This window comes from Eubalaena glacialis, chromosome 7 (genome assembly GCF_028564815.1).
Source record: "Eubalaena glacialis isolate mEubGla1 chromosome 7, mEubGla1.1.hap2.+ XY, whole genome shotgun sequence".
Classification (NCBI taxonomy): domain Eukaryota; kingdom Metazoa; phylum Chordata; class Mammalia; order Artiodactyla; family Balaenidae; genus Eubalaena; species Eubalaena glacialis.
This window is the reverse complement of record NC_083722.1, coordinates 3,349,206-3,372,539: the sequence shown is the minus strand read 5'-3', so window position 1 is coordinate 3,372,539 and position 23,334 is coordinate 3,349,206. Positions and strand designations below refer to the sequence as shown.

The 23,334-nt window shown below is 46.8% G+C and overlaps 1 protein-coding gene across 2 annotated transcripts in view; it reads right to left on the bottom strand.

Moving 5' to 3' along the window:
- Positions 1-23,334, bottom strand: part of CDYL (chromodomain Y like) — a 151,668-nt gene that overhangs the window by 35,756 nt on the left and 92,578 nt on the right. The window contains exon 1 of one of the 2 annotated variants that reach the window (XM_061195686.1): positions 17,906-18,210. The exons of the other annotated variant lie outside the window; for it this stretch is intronic. The gene's annotated coding sequence lies outside the window, so the exon portion shown is untranslated. Of the gene's footprint in view, positions 1-17,905; positions 18,211-23,334 lie in introns of those variants that run through there. 2 annotated transcript variants of the gene reach the window in all.

Genomic DNA, 23,334 nt, shown 5'->3' with positions numbered 1-23,334 from the left:
ACAATGGATTTATATGCCATGACCATGTGGGATTTCTCTCAGGAAGGCAAGGTTGGGTTGATATACAAAAATAAATCAACATAATAAACCACATGAAAAGAATAGAGGATAAACCATATAATCATCTCAATAAATACAGAAAATGTATATGATAAAATCCAACAGCCTTTCATGATAAAAACACTCAAAAACCTAGGAATAGAGGGGAACTTCCTCTATCTGATTCTTCTATGAAAAACCCTCAGCAAGTATCACACTTAATAGCAAAAGACTGAAAAATTTCCCTCTAAGATCAGGAACAAGACAAAGATGTTCATTCTAGCCACTTCTATTCAACACTGATTGCAGGTTCCAGCCAGGGCAATTAGGAAAAAATGAAACAAAAGATTAGAAAGGAAGAAGTAAACTATCTATTTGCAGATGATATAACTGCAATTATAGAAAACCTTAAGGAATATCACAAACATAAACACATTAGAACGAATGAATGAGTTCAGCAAGGTTGCAGGATACAAGATCAATATAGAGAAATCAGTTGTATTTCTATAAAGCAGCAACAAGAAACTGAAATAAAATTAAGAAAATTTACATTTACAATAGCATGAAAAAGAATAAAACATGTAGGAATAAATTTAGCCGAAGTGTAAGACTTGTACACTGAAAATAACAAACCTCATTGAAGAAATTAAAGATCTAAATAAATGGAGAGAGTCCATGTTCATGTATTGAAAGACTTAACATTGTTAAGGTGGCAGTTTTCCCAAGATTGATTTTCTTTTTAAACATCTTTATTGGAGTATAATTGCTTTACAATGTTGCTAGTTTCTGCTGTATAACAAAGTGAATCAGCTATATGTATACATATATCCCCATATCCCCTCCCTCTTGCGTCTCCCTCCCACCCTCCCTATCCCACCCCTCTAGGTCGTCACAAAGCACGGAGCTGATCTCCCTGTGCTACACGGCTCCTTCCTACTAGCTATCTATTTTACATTTGGTAGTGTATATATGTCCATGGCACTCTCTCACTTCATCCCAGCTTCCCCTTCCCCCTACCCGTGTCCTCAAGTCCATTCTCTACGTCTGCATCTTTATTCCTGTCCTGCCCCTAGGTTCATCAGAACCATTTTTTTTTTTTTTTTAGATTCCATATATATGTGTTAGCATACGGTATTTGTTTTTCTCTGACTTACTTCACTCTGTATGACAGACTGTAGGTCCATCCGCCTCACTACAAATAACTCAATTTCGTTTCTTTTTATGGCTGAGTAATATTCCATTGTATATATGTGCCACATCTTCTTTATCCATTCATCTGTCGATGGACACTTAGGTTGCTTCCATGTCCTGGCTATTGTAAATAGAGCTGCAGTGAACACTGTGGTACATGACTCTTTGAATTATGGTTTTCTCAGGGTATATGGCCAGTAGTGGGATTGCTGGGTCATATGGTAGTTCTATTTTTAGTTTTTTAAGGAACCTCCATACTGTTCTCCATAGTGGCTGTATCAATTTACATTCCCACCAACAGGGCAAGAGTGTTCCCTTTTCTCCACACCCTCTCCAGCATTTATTGTTTCTAGATTTTTTGATGATGGCCATTCTGACCGGTGTGAGGTGATACCTCATTGTGGTTTTGATTTGCGTTTCTCTAATGATTAGTGATGTTGAGCATCCTTTCATGTGTTTGTTGGCAATCTGTATGTCTTGAAATGTCTGTTTAGGTCTTCCGCCCATTTTTGGATTGGGTTGTTTGTTTTTTTGATATTGAGCTGCATAAGCGGCTTGTATATTTTGGAGATTAATCCTTTGTCAGCTGCTTCGTTTGCAAATATTTTCTCCCATTCTGAGGGTTGCCTTTTCGTCTTGTTTATGGTTCCCTTTGCTGTGCAAAAGCTTTCAAGTTTCATTAGGTCCCATTTGTTTATTTTTCCATAATTGATTAACACAGTGTTTATCAGAATCCCAGCTGATGTTTTATAGAAATGGACAAGCTGATTCTAAAATTCATATGGAACTGCAAAGAACCCAGAATAGCAAAACAACCTTGAAAAATAAGAACAAAGTAGGACTCACGTGTCCTGATTTCAAAACTTACTACAAAAGCTTCAGTAATCAAGGCAATGTGGTACTGGCATGTGAAGAGACATACAGATCAAGGGAACAGATTCAAGAGTCCAGAAATAAACCCATGTCTATGTCAACTGATTTCTGAAAAGGGTACCAAGACCATTCAATGTGGGAAAGAATACTCTTTTCAATAAATGGTGTTGGGACAACAGGATATCCATATGCAAAAGATTGAAGTTTGATACCTACTGTATACCATAAATAAAAATTAACTCAAAATGGATCAATGACCTAAATGTAAAGGCAAAATCTATAAAATTCTTAGAAGAAAGATGGCAGAAATCTTAGTGACCATGGATTAAGGCATGGGTTTCTTAGCTATGATACTAAAAGCACAATAAACCAAAAAAAAAAAAAAATACATTAGATATCGTTGAAATTGAAAACTTTTTTGCTTCAAAGGACACTATCAAGAAGGTAGAAAGACAACCAACAGAATGTGAGAAAATGCTTGCAAATCACATGTTTTATAAGGGTGTAATATCCAGAATATATTATAATGAGCTCAACAATAAAAAATAATACAACTTAGTACAACTTAAAAATGGGCAAAGGATCTGAATAAACATATCTAGAAAGATATGCAAATGGAAAACAAGCACATGAAAAGATGCTCAACATCATTAGTCATTAGGGAAACACATACCAAAACCACAACGAGATACTACTTCACACCCACTAAGATGGCAATAATGAAAAGGAGAGCCTTAATAACAATGATAAGTGTTGGTGAGAATCTGCAGAACCTGGAATGCTCCTACAGTGCTGGTGGGGTACAGAATGGTATAGACGCTTTGGAAAAGTTTTGCGGTTTCTCAAATATTAAACAAAGAGTTACTATATGACCCAGCAATTCCACTCCTAGGGATATAACCAAGAACACTGAAAACATGTCCACACAAGAGCAGGTACGCAAATGTTCACAGCAGCATTGCTCATAGTAGCTAAACGTGGAAGTAACCCAAACGTTCATCAACTTTTGGATGAATAAATAAAATGTGGTATATTCATACAATGGAGTATTATTCAGTCATAAAAAGGGATGAAGTACTCATTCATGCTATAACATGGATGAACTCTGAAAACATGCTAAGTAAAAAACACAGACACAAAATCCGCACATTTATATGAATTGTTTAGAATAGGCAAATCCATAGAGGAAAAAAGTAAAATTTTTAGTTGCCAGGGGCTGGGAGGAAGGTGGAAAGGAGAGTGACTGCAATGGGTACAGGGTTTCCTTTTGAAGTGAAGACAATGTTCTGGAATTAAACAAATATAAAATATAAAATTTGAATTGTACAACACTTTCAAAGGGTGAATTTTATGGTATGAGATGTGTATCTCATTTATTTTCAATGCAAAAAAAAGTACCTACCAAATAATAGAACCTCGATAGTTGTTGATATAAATAATTAATATAAATGTTTACATTCAAACTGTATAAGGTATCACCAGATTAAAAACAGTGAAATTTTAAAAAATTTGAATAGCCAGATTACTATTACAAGAAGGGAACATTACAGGTCAATGTCTACAGTACGTTAGGCTCTTGTGTGTACAACACAATTTAGGAAAGCAAGTCCAGCCATGTATAAAAAGCATAAAATATCACAACTAAGTTGGGTGTATTCCAGGAATGCAAGGCTGATTTGGTGTTTGGGGGGAGGGGATGAGGAAGGAAGAGAACCCAGTGTAACTGAGCTGCTTAAAGAAATAAATAAGAGGGCTTCCCTGGTGGCGCGGTGGTTAAGAACCCGCCTGCCAATGAAGGGGACACGGGTTTGAGCCCTGGTCCGGGAAGATCCCACATGCCACGGAACAACTAAGCCCGTGCGCCACAGCTACTGAGCCTGCGCTCTAGAGCCTGCGAGCCACAACTACTGAGCCCGTGTGCCACAACTACTGAAGCCCGTGCACCTAGAGCCCGTGCTCCGCGACAAGAGAAGCCACCACAATGAGAAGCCCGCACACTGCAACGAAGAGTAGCCCCTGCTCGCCACAACTAGAGAAAGCCCGCACGTAGCAACGAAGACCCAACGCAGCTAAAAATAAATTTAAAATAAATAAATAAATAAAGCAAAAGTATTATTCAAAAAAATAAATAAATAAGAAAGAAAAATCTCAATAGATGTAGGTAATTCAATATTAACAAACGATAAAATACTTTGCAACACATTAGAAATGGAGGGAAACGTCCTTAACTAGCCATGGTCCTAATTCTTAACTTCTTTGCATCCACACCCTTTGCCGTGTAACTTTACATTTTCCTCCCACTGTGGACTGGCAGATTCTTGCAGCCCTTGAATCTGGAAAGAGAGGCTTGAGATGTGCTTGGGGCAGGCGCTTGCCCTCTGTGTCCCTGACATCGCTGCAAGAATGCGATCAGATTCGCCGGCTGCAGGAAGAAAGAACCAATCCGAGTCAGTCCGGCTGTTCCAGCTGAGGCCATTCAAGACCCGATGAAGATTTTACATATCTACCCTCATCTGAAGCACTTATAGGTCAGGCTCCTGAGCCCTCTTCTGGCCCGGCTGCTCACTAGTAGCTACCCCACAGGGCTGTCATGGGATCAAGTGACTAACACGTGTAAAGCACTTACAACAGGTCCGACACACATCACTCAATGGAGTCACGCTACAGTTATTACACGCACAACATTTCAGTTTGCTGCTTTCAAACCTCCTATGGAACTGGTGTTATTTCTCATCTTCTCAACTATTTTTCAGTAACAAGTATGTTCGTCTTTTCTAATTCTAGAATTAGAAAAAAGAATAACTTTAAAAAGACTGTTACTGTGTTTTTTAAATTGAGGTAACATTGGTTTATAACATAAGTTTCATGTGTACAATATCATAATTCAACTTCTGTATACATGGCAGCGAGCTCACCACTGGAAGTCCATAGTTTCCATCTGTCACCATACAATTGACCCCCTCCACCCATTTCGCCCTCCCCCGCCCTCCCTTCCCCTCTAGAAATCACCAATCTGTTCTATGTTGTTTGTTTGCTTAAATATTAATATTCCATATATGAGTGCAATCATACGGTATTTGTCTCACTCCATCTGATTTATTTCACCTAGCATAATACCCTCTAGGTCCATCCATGTTGTCTCAAATGGCAAGATTTTATTTTATTTTTTTTATGACTGAGTAGTATTCCTGTGTGTGTGTGTCTGTATGTATATGTATATATATCTCACATCTTCTTTGTTCATTCATCTGTTGATGGGCGCTTAAGTTGTTTCCATTCCTTGGCTATTATAAATGCTGCAACGAACACAGGGGTGCATTTATCTTTTTTATTTAGTGCTTTCGTTTTCTTTGGATAAATACCCAGAAGTAGAACTGCTGGATCATACGGCAGTTCTATTCTTAGCTTGAGTACTCTCAGTACTGTTCTCCACAGTGGCTGCACCAACTTACATTCCCACCAACAGTGCACGAGGGTTGCCTTCCTCCACATCCTCACCAACACTTGTTATTTCTCACCTTTTTGATAACAGCCATTCTAACGGGCATGAGGTGGTATCTCATTGTGGTTTTAATTTGCATTTCCCTAGTAATTTAGTGATGTTGAACATCTTTTCATGTATCACTGTAATTTTTATCCTTGGGTTACACCTTTTAAAATAAGGGTCAACCACCTGCTAGGGAAATGGAAATAAAAACAAACAAAAAAAATGGGACCAAATGAAACTTAAAAGCTTTTGCACAGCAAAGGAAACTATAAACAAGACGAAAAGACAACCCTCAGAATGGGAGAAAATATTTGCAAGTGAAGCAACTGACAAAGGATTAATCTCCAAAATATACAAACAGCTCATGCAGCTCAATATCAAAAAAACAAACAACCCAATCCAAAAATGGGCAGAAGACCTAAACAGACATTTCTCTAAAGAAGACATACAGATTGCCAGCAAACAAATGAAAGGATGCTCAACATCACTAATCATTAGAGAAACGCAAATCAAAACCACAATGAGGTACCACCTCACACCGGTCAGAATGGCCAACATCAAAAAATCTACAAACAGTAAATGCCGGAGAGGATGTGGAGAAAAGGGAACCCTCTTGCACTGTTGGTGGGCGTGTAAATTGATACAGCCACTATGGAGGTTCCTTAAAAAACTAAGAATAGAACTACCATACGACCCAGCAATCCCACTACTGGGCATATACGCTGAGAAAACCATAATTCAAAAAGAGTCACGTACCACAATGTTCACTGCAGCTCTACTTACAATAGCCAGGACATGGAAGCAACCTAAGTGTCCATCGACAGATGAATGGATAAAGAAGATGTGGCACATATATACAATGGAATATTACTCAGCCATAAAAAGAAACGAAATTGAGTTATTTGTAGTGAGGTGGATGGACCTAGAGTCTGTCATACAGAGTGAAGTAAGTCAGAAAGAGAAAAACAAATACCATATGCTAACGCATATATATGGAACCAAAAAAAAAAAAAAAGGTTCTGATGAACCTAGGGTCAGGACAGGAATAAAGATGCAGATGTAGAGTATGGACTTGAGGACAGTGGGAGGCGGAAGGGCGAAGCTGGGACAAAGTGAGAGAGTGGCATTGACATGTATACACTACCAAATGTAAAAGTGATAGCTAGTGGGAAGCAGCCGCATAGCACAGGGAGATTAGCTTGGTGCTTTGTGACGACCTAGAGGGGTGGAATAGGGAGGGTGGGAGGGAGACGCAAGAGGGAGGGGATATGGGGATATATGTATACACACAGCTGATTCACTTTGTTATACAGCAGAAACTAACACACCATTGTAAAGCAATTATACTCCAATAAAGATGCTAAAAAAATAAATAAATAAGGGTCAAATTCAATACTAATATGTCCCTCTATAAAAGAGGTAGGGTCTAAGAGAATAGGTCCCGTGGAAGTGTTCAGTACTTCACAGACTTGTGGATCTTAGACAGGCAGCCAAACCTAGACCCGGAAGGAAGTCCAGTCAAGATCACAGCTGCCCATCCAACAACCCCAGATGCATAAATAATAAATGCTATATGCCACTGAGGTTTTGAGATCGTTTGTTACAGCATTATGGTGATAATGGATAACTGATATGTCCGATACACGTATTTTTAAACTCTACAGCAAACATTCTTAATGGTGAAATCTTGAAATTTTTCTTCAGAAGATTAGGACAAAGAGAACAACAAACAGAACGTGAAAACAAAAATTTAAATGATACCATTTATAATTTAAACCCCCAAAGGAATCAACTAATGAAAGACATGCAAGGTCTCTACTCAGAAAATCGTAAAACACATGTACTAACTGTAAAGATGCCAATTTCCCTAAATGGTCAGAGTGAATGCAATCTCAATCCAGATCCCAGTGGGGTTCTGTTCTCCTGGGGAGTGAAAACTGAAAGCTGACTCTACACTGTATGTGGACATGGACGTGCAAAGGGCCAAGAGTAACCGAGGCAACTCCTGAACAAGAACAAGGGGGAGGACTTTCTCCACCAGACACCAGGACTTAAAGATACTGCAATTAAGACAATGTGTGACTGGCAGAAGGATAACAGAACAGAACAGAATAGAAACCTAGAGACTGACCTGTACAGAGACAGTCCCTGGGCTTACACCAAAGGTGGTTATGCAGCAGGCGTGAAAGTGGTATAGCACTTGACAGTTACACATCCTCCAAGGCAAATTAGAGATGTAAACATGAAAGCTTCTAGAAGATAACTTAAGAGAATGGGGTTGGAGATCAGGAAAAGATTTGTTAAACAGCACAAAAAGCAAAAGCAAGAAAAGACGGATAAACTGGAGTACATTAACAACGTCTGATCATCAAAACACCATCAGAGAATAAAAAAATCAGTCACAGATTGGGAAAAGGCCTTTCCAACACCCCTGACAGAGGGACTGCCTCAGGGGCTGTGTACGGAGCACGCAGGGCTTGTACGTAGCATACAGAAAGAATTTTTCAAATCACTAAGAATAAGCCATTGGAATACCACTACATGTCCTGTTCCTATAGATGAGAGACTGCAGGGAAAGTGAGGGAGGGGGTCAGAGGTGAGGGCCCTAGTTCTATGACACCAGACTGCACCCCTCCAGGTGAAGGGGTGGTGAGGACACAGGAGGAAAGGACTTGGCAACCAGCCAATGGGCAAGACCAGGGACCTGCAAACAGTGTCCAATGGCCAATCCGGATCGGAACCCAGCTACACTGCCTGATCCCTGCTGTCAGTGGCAACTTTCATGCTCAACGGTAGAGCTGAGTATTGTAGCAGAGACTGTCTGGCCCCAAAGCCTAAAATATCACCTGGCTCTTTCCAGAAAAAAATGTGCTGACCCCGAAGCTGGAGTGGCCTCCTCTGTCCCTGTATTCGCCTCGTAAGGAACTGAAGAGAGAATTCCCTGGAAGACTTGAAGGGGATCATTGTTCAGCATCAGGCATATTTTAGAGCCAAGAATTATTTTTTAAAGTCTAAATCTGTTTTGCCAGTTGTGCAACCAGACTTTGTGTTCTCTGTTAAAAGCAAAAAGTATGGCAATGTCACAGAATCACCAAAGCAAACTACTTAAGACACAGAATCATGGCTTGTGTTTAAAAACTCTTCACTGCTTGAAAGAAACCACATTTGCTCCAAAATAGATGTCTGTAACTGATCTCTTTTCTTAATCAAAGCAGAGCAAACAAAGTCAGGTGTCAGCAAGGTTGAGGGATGAAGCATCTCCAGCTCGGCAGGTAATTCGGTGGTGTGTATCTTGACACGATGCTGGCTATACTCTGCACACATGCCTATCTGAGGGCAGGTATAAAGTTCTTGTTAAAAACAATCCCCAGTCTCCTCCACAGCCCCGCACCAAGGAAGTCATTCCTTCTGACGGACTCCACCGCTATTCCTCATTCTTTTTTTAAAAAAAACAATCCAGGCTCCCCTCTGAGTTGTCTCTTTCTTGATTGTATTTGAAACTTCAAAATTAATATCATGATTAAAAACAAATGAAAGCAATGGTAAACTTAGGAGAAAAAAATGTATCTTGAAAACCATATAATTTTGACTTTGATCATTATCAGTGCCAATACTGGGTCTGCTTATTTTCCACAAACTTAGACAAAAAGAAAAACACACAAAACAAACAAACAAAAAACCTGGCTCACGGGCAGCATTACACAGGCAATTTTCTAAATCAAATACAGTTTTGCTGCTTCTCCCCAACAAGATTCTGATGTCTCCTGGGAGTGGAATAACTTCTACGCTCTCAAATGATGAAAACTAACTTCATACTCCTCAAGACTCCTATACATCTTCTGGAAAGCTTCTTCTTGTATTTCAACTTCCTACCCACATTGTATGGATCTTCAGAGCCCTCACCACCTAGATGTCCATTCCAGCAATCTTGTGACACATCATACCTTCCAAAACAAACTGTGGAAGAGGCAGCCTTCCTTTTTGTACACATGGAAGTGAGACAAATCAAATCAGTAATTGCTTACCTCTTGACATTAACATGCATGTCATTTTTGAAGATACAAAACCACTTCCTGAAAACTGAAACTATGAGTCAGTTTGATGCTTAGAAGAGGCTCTCCCACACTGATTACTAATAAGGACCTCTAAGAAATTAGGCACATGTCAACATACGTTATACAGGTGGCTCTAAAGCCCACTATGACTGGATCCTTTGATGGTAGAGTTCTAAAATCAACAACTTTGATAGATAGGCATGGCCACTATGGAAAACCACACGGAGGTTCCTCAAAAATTTAAAAATACAACTACCATATGATCCAGCAATTCCACTTCTAGGTATTTATCTGAAGAAAATAAAAACTCTAACTCAAAAAATATATGCACCCTTGTGTTCACAGCAGCATGATTTACAATAGCCAAGATAGGGAAACAACCTAAGAGTCTATGGATGAATGGATAAAGAAGATGTGGTACATATATAAAATGGAATATTACTCAGCCATAAAAAAGAGGGAAATCTTGCTGTTTTCAAAAACATGGATGGACCTTGAGGGCATTATGCTCACGAAATAAGAGAAAGACAAATACCATACGATCTGTCTTATATGTGGAATCTAAAAATAAATACATACATACATAACCCAGCTCACAGGTACAGAGAACTGACTGGTGGTTACCAGAGACCAAGGGTAGAAGGTGGAAGAAATGGGTGAACTGTTTTTGTTTTGTTTTAGTTTAAATAAATTGGCTTAAAAAAATACAGCTGACCCTTGAACAACATGGGTTTGAACTGCTCTGGTCCACTTAGACGCAGACTTTTTTCAATAGTAAATTCTACAGTATTACACTATCTGCAGTGTAATACTGTAGAATTTACTATTCGCAGATACGGAAGAATCGCGAATATGGAGGAACCGTGGACACAGAGGGCCGACTATAAGCTACACGTGGATTTTCAACTGTGCGGAGGGTCGGCGCCCCAACCCCCATGTTGTTCAAGGATCAACTGTGAATAAAAATAAATATCAACCACCTTGAGATACAAATGTGTCTACGTCATTGTTAGATTTGAAAAGCTGATATAAATTCTTATGTAAGATATTTTTATGTTAAAAGCACTCATCTAAACAATATTTTCAAAACTAGCCAACTTTAAGCTGAGGAGCATGGCAGGCAGCCCACCCAGCATTTGTTACTTGATTCCAAAGCCCCCCAAGTCTCACAGCTACCCCCCCCCCGCACATTTATTCTCCCCCAATTTCACGCCATGCCACGTTTTTGGAAGGGATTATATCATTTCTACTTTATGGTTTCCAAAACGCCACCAAGTCCTGTACTAAAGGGAAATACTTGCAGTTAAACCAACTTTTCATTCATAAAACAGAGCAGCACAGTTAACTTGTCATCCTCCGTGGTAACAGGAATCAGGCATAATGCTAAGAGCTTGGCAACAGGAAAATAAAGACGAGCCTCGCTCCTGCCCCACTTCCCTTCTCCTTACTCCTTTGTGGTTTCGTGAAGGCCAAGGCCAGCAGGACTCCGGTGGTGCCACCGTGTGTGTAAACACCGTGTTGACTGTCTCAGTCTGGCCACCCACGTGTGACATGCTCCTACTTCTTGTATTTCTTTGCTCCCAGGACCAGGGTCTGCTCTGAAACGCGGGCTTTCTATTTCATCCAAGTTAACCTTGGGTCGGGGAGGCTCTTGGTGAATCCCGACCCACTGAGGCAGGCGGACCCCTGCCTTCTTGCTCAGAGCGCTTTGGCCCTGGTGGCGGAGGACCTGGCCTCAAGCCTAGTTCTGTCATTTACCAGCTCTGTGACCTCAGACACCTAAGGGACAGTAACATTTATAACATTTGCTTCACAGGGAAACTAAGAGTTAAACAACAAAACAAAAGTGATTCAAACCATACAAATGTCAGTGACTATCACCAATATTATTAACAGACACGCTCTTCTACAGAACAAGGCAAAGGACAGAGACGTGATGATACGGGTCTGCGCTAGCACAGCTGACCCCAGCCCACCCCGCCCGTCACTCTGCACGCTCCCGACGTTCACAGCATCCACCTTCCTCTGTTTGACACAAAGACACTGAAGAGCTGCATGAGAATCCTGAAACCATGGACTTATGTACAAACATGACCATCAGCCGAGACACACACTCACTCCTCTTAAAAACCACCCACAGCAACGAACACAAAACCTGCCACCCGGCTGGGCTCAGCTCAGGCTCCTTTGCCACCATGGGAAACTGCTCTGGTTGGGACTTAGGACCTGCTTCTTTCCAACAGAGTGACCTTCTTTCATCACATCAGTGAAATGGAACCTGGGTGCAGCTGTCGCTTGGTTTTTCACAACGTGAAATCACAAAAAAGGCCGAGCTGGACACCGGCCCTTCGCCCAGGTTCAGGCCAACCTGAAGCGTCCTCAGATCCCCCCAGCAGCGCAGACGCTGACGCGGCCCGCTCCCGCCCGCAACTGCAGGGCCAGCGCCGCTTCCGCGGGACAGGCGCTCCTTCCGGCGCGGCGGGCCTCTGCGTCTCGCCGGGGGCTCCTCAAAGGGCGCAGGCTGGCCCGGCGTGCACCTGCGCTAAAGCTCCGGGACCTACGGTCTACGCACAGAAAACCCTGGGGGGCGAGGCTCTCTCCTTGGGAAGGCAGATACCGGGGGCACACCACTGCTGAAAGAAGAGAATTCACTTCTCCACCACCCTTCCGCCCAAGACCACAACTGACCCTGCGGGGTCTTCTGATGACATAGAATACGGCTGCCAATTTATATTATTTGCATAATGAACACTGTACTTTTGCAAATGTCATCTGTGAAACGTCTTATCTGGCGCTTTGCTCAACAGAAAGCTTTACAAGATGGCACTGAAGAACAGCTGTCAAATAAACAACCCTAATTAACAAATGAGGAACGAGTCAGGGATTGCAGCCACAGTGAAGAGACTTATTCACTCAGAGGTGTCTGAAGCTCTGGGGGTGACAGGACTCCGAAGACATGACCAGGGCTCCCCCAAGTCACTCTCGAGGACAGGGAGAAACGTCTTTCCTCTCGGATGGCCCATGACGCCTGTCCCCATGTCCAGCCACCACCGTCAACAGCCTGGACCCTGCTGGCCCCCCTCCCCCGCAGTCACTGTCCTGGGGCCAGTGAGCGATCAAGGTCAAGATGTGAGACAGGCCACGGGCTTCCGCTCCAACCCCCACTGGAAAGGGGAGGAGCCACCCTCCCGCCCTGCCCGTCAAAGCCGCACACGATCCAACTTCAGCTCCTCCGCCAGCACCCCCGGTCCCTTTCCGGGTCAGCAGGATGCCACCCGCCCCCCAATCCCCCCCTCAAGCAGTGCTGCAGATGAGAGAAGACCCTCAAGGCCACACGTGGGTGATGAAGGCGTGGAGCTGTCTGAACAAACGAGAAGTGGCCCTGCTATCATCTACCCCAGAAAGGATGGGTTGGATAAAATTCACCCAAACCAAAGCCAACACTTTTTTCTAATGGTCGGGGGAAAAAAAAATCTCCAACTTGGAAACAGGCTAAAGGATACCCACGTACCATCCCAAAAGCCACACTGGAGCTCTGCGGGGCGTACCCAAGGGTGCTGGCACTCACGACCTACTATCCAGCAATGATTAGGTATCTTATCACTCCGTCAGGGCGGATGTCAGCTTTAGAAAACTGATAGCGACAAAAGGGAATAGTGTTGTAGCTCTACGTACAAATGATGCCTGTTCAAGACAAAAGGCAAGAGTCTCACGGCCCGAAGGACATTAACCAGCTCTGTAATTTACCTTCATTCCGGCATTCCTCCAGTGCCTCCGCATAATCTCTTGAATTTTCTTTGAACCAACTTTACCATCCTTTGATTTCTTGACTGAGTTAAATATTTGACATGTATTCATTCTGTATTTATGATTGTACTTTTTGAAAATGATAACTTGACAGGAGATGTCCTGTAGCACCTACCAGTTTAAAACTAACAACCCTACATAGTAAACCACTGCAACTGGGAAGGTGCTTAGACATCACCTAACATTAAATGGATTCTTCCCTAAGACTGTATTTATGTCTAAGGTGGGCTTTTAGGGACACCATCCTCTATGACACAGAACTTTGCTGCCTTGGGCTCTCGTGTATCTCATGCCTCCAGGCACAAACAAACAGCCCCATGACCCTCACATTTATTGTGAAGAAGGTGGTATGGAGAGATTTTGCTGACTTAACCAAAATTAAGGATTTTGATGACAATCCAGGGGAAAATTCCCTTTTATGTCTTATCACCGTGGCTACCTGCCCTTTTACCGGGCAACGTGTGTGTGCGTGTGTGTGTACACGCATGTGCAGTCACCGTGGATCTGACTCATTGGTTCCTAGGATGTGCTAAGAGCCTGAAGCCAACCTTGTGGTCCAGCGGCATCACTGACGTCACGGTGGGCACCCTCTGCATCACCACACCCTTGGCTTCATCAAGCTTCAGTTTCCACGTGTCTTGATGTCTTCACTTGGGAAAAACCAACCAACCCACCAACTCTGTAGCTCCAGACTGTAATCCGCCTCCAGTCCTTTGTCACGTAAGGTCTGAGAGGCGCACAAACTGTCAGGAGCGGTCCACTGTTGCCTCCTGGACCTCTGCTCTGCTCTTTCCACCCAGAGCATCTCCTGTGGCTGCTGATCCAATCCTGCTCCTCCTTCAGGCCCACGGAGACGCCTTCTCGCCTTCACAAAGCCAGATGTGCTCTCTCCTAGACCCTCTGGACCCCTGCGCTAAGCCACTCGAGGCACTGCACATCACTGCGTGTTCCAGCTTCTTCTGTAACTGGCCTGTCCCCACCCTGGCAAACACCAGCCCTTGCGGGACGGAGACCAGCCACGTGTGTGTCACCGGCTGGACCTCCTGACACTCAGCACACAGTGTGCTGATCAATCACACTGAAGGAAGAAAGGATAAAGGTAAGTGGTCATTACATGCCAAGCATCTGTTCATCACTGAGCACCTCCTCCGACCAGGAGCACAGAGACAGAACCATGGAGTCTGCCCTAAAGGCACTTCATCTGGGAGGAAGATGGGAAGTCAGAAGCACCACTTAACAAACCCGAGTGCAGGTGGCCACAGCCGGGCACCGTCCAGGTGCTGAAGACACAGGGGTGAATAAACATTTGCAGTGCCTGACCCCCTGCAACTTACATTAATAAACACACTGAGTGTGCAACGAGGCCATGGGTGTGTGCTAGAAAGTCAGAGAACAGACTGTATTTCAGATGGTGGGGGAAGGAGCGTGGAGGAAGTGCCATGTAGGCTGAGACCAGGCGGATAAGGAATCAACCAGATAAAACATAGAAGTACACGTGCAAAGCCCTCGGAGAGGAGAGAACTTGGCAAATTCTAGCAACTGGAAGAACCTCTTGCATCTGAAACAGAGTAATGAAGAGCCGGCCCTGCAGGTCACAGTTAAGAAGTCTGAAATCTCATCTCAAACTTCAGAAGGACGGTACTATATGGATTACAACATCTACCAAAAAACCCCCCGGTGGCCAAGTGAAAATGAACTGAGAAAAGACAATAAAGAAGGCGTGCGGTGCTTGGTCTAGGTGGCGGCATGGCCAGAGGCTGGGGGGCAGAGGGACACTTCGGAGTGGAAGGAAGGGCCTGGCGGCACGCGGGATGGTCAGGGTGAGGGAGGGGCGGGCCCGGACGACCCTTGGAGAAGGAAGGGCCTGGCAGCACGCGGGATGGTCAGGGTGAGGGAGGGGCAGGCCCAGGTGACCCTTGGAGAAGGAAGGGCCTGGCGGCACGCGGGATGGTCAGGGTGAGGGACGGGCGGGCCCCGACGACCCTTGGAGGCAACACTCACTGGGGTGGGGAGCCTGGAGCCCCTGCCAGGATGGAGGGGGCGATGATGAAGCCGGTGTCCGCAATGCCCATGACGAAACTGACCACTTTAAGAAGTCCAGTACAAGGTCAGAGGTGATGACGTGACAAATGATCTTCTCTCCCACTCATATACTCGCTTCCCCCCTTTCTCGGCAGCTTCCTTGAAAAGGCTTCTCTGTCTCACGAAACCACAGAACAAATGTTTTCAGATGGCAGAGAGCACCAGCTCCCGGCTGGGAATCACGAGGAGCGGCCTGTGTCTGAGAGGGCGAGGCTCCCGCACACTTGAACCCTGTACCTCTGTGCACGGGCGTGGGCACTCAAACCCACATCTAGTCTAAGCACAGAACCTTTTGTAGGTTAATCAGGGAAGCAGAACCCAGCAAAGAATAGAGCATCTAGACAGACACAGGATGGGATCATGTGCCCTGAAGGTGACCTCCAGTTAGTACGTGTCACGGTCTTAATTAACGATGCGCAGCACACTTCTACGTGGATGTAAAAAGCTGCTGGTTGGAGGATTTACAGTGAATCAAAATGTCACAGGACTACGTGTGGGCTACCTGGAGACCCTGATGGGAATTAAAGTTTCATTTTTTCAAGGATTCAGGGGAGAAAATGAGGAAAGACAGTGGTAACCCCACAGGCCAGGCACTGTCATTACAGTACTTAAAAGTAGCACAAGGTTTTGTGCTTAAAAAAACACAGCCCAGGGACTTCCCTGGTGGCGCAGTGGTTAAGAATCCGCCTGCCAATGCAGGGGACACGGGTTCGATCCCTGGTTCGGGAAGATCCCACATGCCGCGGAGCAACTAAGCCTGCACGCCACAACTACTGAGCCTGCACGCCACAACTACTGAGCCTGCGCTCTAGAGCCCGTGAGCCACAACTACTGCAGCCCACGCGCCTAGAGCCCGCACAGCACAACTACAGAAGCTCGTGAGCCACGACTACTGAAGCTCGCGCACCTAGAGCCCGCGCTCTGCAACGAGAAGCCACCGCACCGCAATGAAAAGTAGTCCCTGCTCGTCACAACTAGAGAAAGCCCATACACAGCAACAAAGACCCAACACAGCCAAAAATAAATAAATAAATAAATTTATTAAAAAAAAAAAAAAGAAAGAAAACACAGCCCAGATCCTTGGAGAGCCAGGGCTGAAGGCCAGCTGACCCGTCACTCCGGCCTGCCGTTAGCAGACTACCTCGGGGAGAGAAGCCCCGAAACCGTGTGAGGCTGGGCCACAGGAGGACAGCTGTCGGGAGCCCCGGGGCCTGCCCACAGTCACCGAGCAGCCAGCTTGGGCCGCAGAGCTGCAGGCTGAGCAAACCAGCATCTCCTAGAGCACACTTCTAAGGCAAACGTCTAGCTTTGGCCAGACACTAGATGAGTGCTTCTCAAACTAGGGTCCAAGGCCGCACTATTCGAGTCCATGAGGTGAAAGCCAAGTTGTGAATCCTGTGCTTTCACCCCGGTGACCACCCGCAGGGCCGATGGCCTGCCGTGCGGCTCACAGGCCGCTTTCCCATCCGGCTGGATCAGGCTGTTGCCAAGGAGCCCCTCTGGCTGCGATTCTTAACCTGCTTCCAGGGCAATCCCGGAGGCGGGACCACACCCACCTTTGCGAGAGATCCAGGTATTCACGGCGTGTGGCCGGGCACGCGTCTGCCCTTTAGAGGGGGCCACCGGTGCACACTGAAGAGGGCGGCCCAGAGCCCCTGACTGCGGGCAGGCGTGTGCATCTCTTCACTGTGGACCCCCAGGAGGGAGGCCTGGGACACGGAACTCAAGGGCGAGCCAGACTCAGAACTGCGTGCTCACCTTACACAGACCAGAACCACAGGCTGAAAAGCAAGAGATCAAGAGAGAAGGTTTAACCTGACATATCACTTCACAGATGAGGATAAAAGCTACTCAAGGGTCAAGAAGGAAAACTGACCTCAGCACAACAGACTCAAAATACAAAGCAAACACCTGAAAAGCACAACTTGCTCAGTTACATAAATACTGTATAAAAAAATAACAGTAATTTTAGAATCCAGCTTTGAACATTAAGACTACGTACTTCGAAACTGTACTAGGGCCGAACTCCCCCAGTCAGCTTTTCTCTCCGTTCTCCCCTGAATCGGGGAAACAGACACCACAACTGCCGTGGCTTTTTCTGCATTTTCCAGCGGCTCCTCTTTTTGCAGCAGGACATCTGGGTGACATCCAGCTCTCGGGCGGCACCCACCTGACCTGCTAGAGCCCCGGGTTCTAACGTGGACCGGATACGCGGTCACGGCTGTGGCCCTGAAGACCCTGCCAGCATCTCCCCAGCCGGCCCAGGAACACACAGGGGCAGACCCCAGGACGCCCAGTGTCCCCCTGCTCGTGAAACGCACAGCAGGAACCCCCCGTGAAAACTGGATTACTCCGCAAGCGGGGAATTTACCGGGGTAACTCCTCCTTCCCCGCACGAAGCCAACCAAGCAAAACGCAGACTGAGACTGTTACAGCACTCCCGCTCGTGGCTGCTGTCAAGCTGGGGCGACTGTGGCCCATCAGGTGAGGCTGGGCTGCAAAAGTGAAGCACGGAAGTCAACCTTCTGGCAGGAGGACGGAATGCTTCCACTCTCCCTCTGAAGTCCACAAGGTAGCGTGAGCGCCAGGCAACGGAAACGCTGCAGCTGCAGTCACACCCTGCGTAAGACGTCACCCGTCCCAGGGCTGGTGTGCGCTGTGGTCTGTCCTCTTCCTGCAACCTTTACACTCGTGCTGTGGCCGGTGAGACCAGAAGCGATGTGAGCAGAGCACTGGCGACACGATAATTAAACAGCGTGCGCTTCCGTAATCCCGCTGATCGTGCTCACGTTATCAGAGCATTCCCTCCAAACCAAGATGTCATGGAACCTTCAGAGCTAATGCCAAGTACAGGAAACAGCTGTCCAGCTTTGCTGAAAGGGTCGTCCGGAGAAGAAACGCTACCATCAGGATGCCCACAGGGGTGCGTGATTTACAACTGTATGAGCAAGATGGAAAATCACCGCAGTCCAGCACAAGAGCTTCAGGTGATAACGTGTTACATTTCATAAAAATCACATCACACGTCCGTGGGACGGGTGGACCCACTGGATGAAAGGCGAAACCTTCACCCCCGTTACCAACATGAAACTTAATTAAAACTGTGGGCACGCCTCCTCACATACCACGTCTTGTTACTTTAAGATTTAATTAGAACCAGTGACTTTTTTTTAAGGCTCCAACCCCTGTAGAGCTGCAGGAATTGCCACGAGAATGACACTAGAAATGGTCCTGTGGGCTGGAGAGGAAAGGTCTCCATCGTAAGGGGCCCAGCACTTGAGCTGCCAGCCCTGGGGAACTGAGGGGCTTCCAGACACGAGACATGGTTCAGGCTCCATGGTCTTTGCCCCCAACCCAGACGGAGCCAAAGCCTTCACTGATTTAATTCTCAAAAGCAAACCTTATGACTCCCTTTATTACCTCGAGATAATACAGCGCTTCACCCTCCCACAGGTGGCTCCCGACTGCACGTGCCCTGGATGAAGCACGCGCTGAGATTCTGTCCTCCTTGGTGACAAATCCTGTTTTTCAAAATCGGCAACTAGTTTAGGAGACAATCCGGGCTTGTCCTGTGGGACGGGGGAGGCCAGCACCCACACTGGCATCAGATCCCAAGGACTAAGGCCTGGGACCGACCCTGACACACGGGCAGGGAGCTGCCAGAGACCAATCAGGACAGTGTCGTCCATCAGCAAGGACGCCTCAGTGGGCTTCACATTCCTCGTCTGGTCTTGGGGGTGCAGAGGACTGAACCCACCACGCAGACTCAGGGTGGTCAATCTCCTAATCATATGAGCCCAGAGTCAGCGAGACCGGGACGCACCAGCACTTCCACAACCGTCCTCATGGGCGCGCTATTTGCTTCACCCAGTTTGACTTCTGAAATTCAGGTGGGGCTGGCGGTGGGCTGGGCTGGGACAGTGGTAAAGCCTGAGAACTGCAGCTGAGGACGGGGTGGGGCCCGACCTCCTGGAGCAGTGGACGACACAGGGACTGTGTGGTCTGCTGGTGACCCGACGTCTCTCTTCGCGTGTGTGGACTTCGTGATGGTGACATCTCAGCACGGAGGTGCGCGAGCTGCGTTTCTCAGTGGCTGACGTGGTCCTAAGGCATCTACCTCTTTCCTCCTGACGTAAGAAAGAACTGCCCTCCCCTTGCCCTCGTGTCACCCACACATAAAAAAGAACTTGAACTGCAGACAGAAATGAGAGATGACTATGACTGAGATAACTGGCCAGAAAGGGGGTTGTTTTAAGGTATTTTGAGAACTTACTATGTCCCCATTGAAAAATATTTTTAAGCACAAACAACTCTTAACTAATGAAGTAGGGAAGGCAGACGAGACGTTATCATAAAGAAACCTGATTATGACGCGCATCTTCCCAAAGGCGGGGGCTGGAGGCTGGGGGAGTTGTGAACAGAAGAAGGGGTAACAAATCCACTTCCCCTGAGGCGCACATACACAGTTCAGAACACAATCTGGAACGAAAAAGTCTTCCCGCTGTCTCGGCAGGTCCCATTTACGGTTCTAGACTGAGAGGCAGTTACGTTAGCTCCCCATCACTAGGGGAGGCGGGTATTTGCTACAGGAGCGTAACTGCTTTCTAAACAGAGATGGTTTATCTCATCAGATGTCATCATTTCAGCAAGAGCAGGTCTGCACGAGGGTAAGTTTATTACCATCTCCTTATTGATAGTCTGGTTTACTGCTCTTGCCTTGAGAAGCACCGCCTAGACCCCAGGGCTCAACTTTCAACACTGCGGCCTGGCGGTGGCCGTGCTCTGGCTCCATCCGTCCTGGACCAGGGACGGAGCTACTTTCTCTGTCAACTACCGCGCCATTCAACGGAGCCCCGTAGTCAGAAACGAGGGCTCTTACACCAACAACTGTCCCTCCGGGCTACGCGCTCCTGGAAGTCAGGGGCTATGTTTTATTGAGCTCTGAACTCCCAGCATCCAGCACGGGGCCTGCACACAGGAGATGCTCACCAAGCGTGTGACGAGGAGGCACGGAGCTTCCAGGATCCTCCCGCCCCCCGCCCCCCGCCCCCGTGCAGAGACAGCTGACCCTCAGCACGGGACACCCTCAACCAGAAACTCAAAGCAAGGTTTAAAACATGCCTTCCAACCAGAGGGAAAACCATTTCAGGAACTCAGGAGTCCCAACAACTGTGTCTGAAGCCGAGTGAGACGAACCCAGCACAGCCAGCTCCAGCTTGAGGGCCCACAGCCACGGAGAGGGGGAGGGGCAGGTGAGCCAGGAGCCCCCGGAACCAGGCCCCGGGAGAAAGCGCACAGAAGCCTTCCTCTCCCCGTAGCACCCAGATGATGGCGAGCACTTCACGGCTAGAGGGAGTGCTCTGTCCTCACTGCGTTTGTTTGCTGAAGTTGAATAAATTCTTTAATTAGATTTTTGCCCAGACAAAACAATACTCTATGAATATTCAATAAAATGCTAGTAATGAAAAGCCATGTTAAGATGAACCAGGAAAGAAGAAAATGCTTTTATCCATTCCACACATTCAGCTCCTACCATAAGGCCAGGCAGGTGGTAGAAAAAGTAGGACGGGAGTCTTGGTTCTTACTCCCCAAAAGTCCCCTGTCCGCTGGGTACAGCTATGGAGAGGAGGGTGTCACCTCCATTTCAGGGGGCCGGAGCTCGGCCTGCTACCTTGGTTGGGCTGGAAGAAGGCCCCTAAGTGTGTAGGCAGCAGGGAGTGCCCAGGCATCGGAACCCCAAGCGATGCTCCCAGCGCCAGCAGCTGCTCCGCGAGGGTCCCCTTGACGGCCCGGCACACCAAACAAACATCCCTCTGCAAACGGGTGCCACAGCGAACAGCCCTGGGGACCGTGCCACTTAAGGGGGGCAGAAGAATAGCACAAAGGCAACCGAAAAGAAAACGAGAGATAAAAGGTGAACAAGGAACAGCAGTGTTCCAGAACAAGTATTTTAAAAACAAAGACGCAACAAGCGTTGGCAAGGATGTGGAGAAATGGAAACCCTTGTGCACTGCTGGTGGGATGTAAAATGCTGTGGCTGCTACATGGTCCTCAAAAAATTAAAAACAGAATTACCACGTGATGCGGCAAGCCCACCTCCGGGTATTTATCCAAAAGAATTCAAAGCAGGATCTTGAAGAGATGGCTGTACACCCCTGTTCATCGTAGCATCATTCACAATAGCCAAGAGGCGGAAGCACCCAAGCGTCCATCGACAGATGAATGAAGGAAAAAATACATACATACCATGAAATCGTATGTAGTCTTACAAAGAAGGAAATTCTGACAGGCTATAACACGGATGAACCTTGAGGACATTATGCTCAGTGAAATAAGGCAGACACAAAAGGACAAATGCTCTGTGACTGCACTATATGAGGTCCCTAAAGTAGTATCATAGAAACAGACAGTAGGGTGGTGTTGCCAAAGGCTGTGGGGAGGGGCATTAGTGTTTAATGGGGACAGCTTCACTCTGTAAGAGGAAGAAGTTCTAGAGCTCCGCTGTGTGACAACGTGAATGCACTTAACATTTCTGAACTACACGCTTAACGATGTTTCAGATGGTAAACTTAGGGTTTATGTGTTTGTTACCACACCTGAAAATGAAGACAAAACTAAAAGATGTGATAAGCCATACGAAACATGTCCTCCGCTCCACATAAAACATTAAAAGGCTGCAGCCCCGACTCTGTGGCTGGGGTGGCCAGAGGTCCGGGTGCCGAGAGCCAGACCGAGGGCAGAGGAGGGAAAGAGAGGATGAAGAACGTGGACTAAATTCTCCACAGTGTGGCCCAAAAGGGATCAGGGTGGAAACAAGATCGTTTTTAAGAGGTCAAACCCCGAGGAAAAGGGGTTGTGAATCCTGACGTTCTCTGTCAGTCCAACGTTGGGACAAGCACCAGCCATTGGGTCGTGAGGACCAGTGACGGGTGGATGGGATGAAGCAGGGGACTGGCCGCGGAACGCCGGGCCGGTGCTCTCCCGGGGTCAGAAGTGAGAGGTCAGGCCGAGTCCTAGGGTGGGAACGAAGGTGTGAAGCCCGCCTCTGAGGGATGCTGGAGCAGGACCGGGAGGTCGGAGCATCAGTCAGTGACAGGGGTAGAGACACAGACCTGGAGGAAGCTGCCTGGCACTGCGGGCCCCAGAGCCTGGGGGTCAGCACCTCCACCACAGAGCCGAGGGCAGGAGGCCCGGGGGCAGGAAGGCGGGCGGGACACCCCCTCCCAGGAGGTTGAGGACGTTGGGGAATCTGACGAGGTCACAGCAATGAACACTGCTAAGCTGGGGGCAGATGAGAAGGGAGAAGCCTGCTCTACGGCGGAAATGCACAGAATTGAACGCCGAGGTCATTTCCACCTGGAAAGGACCTGGGCCCGAGGCCCGGGACAGGCTCCACTGGTCTGAAGCTCATTCTGGCGACCTGGGGTTCTGGAAGTGGGTGCCTCTCGGGAGAGGCCCGAGTCATTACCTATCAAGTTGCCTCCTGCATGTTGTCATACAAAGTGAAATTATTCACTGGTGTTTTAAAAAAGATGTTCTACACCATTAACCTACAGATGTTTTCTTCACTTTTTCCAGCTCGAAGAATCACCTCTCACTCCATATTTGCACGCATGCTCCAAACCTGCCCTGGCTCTTACTTCCTTGGCAATCTCTCCCATCTCCCCTGACAGATCTGCTGTTTCTTTTTCACTCACTCTTTTTAGAAGACAAACACTGAGGATGAAAGTAGAAGAGACAAAAATCCCTCCGGCACCTCGTCCACTCACATACAAATGTTCGTCAAGCACCTACTCTAAG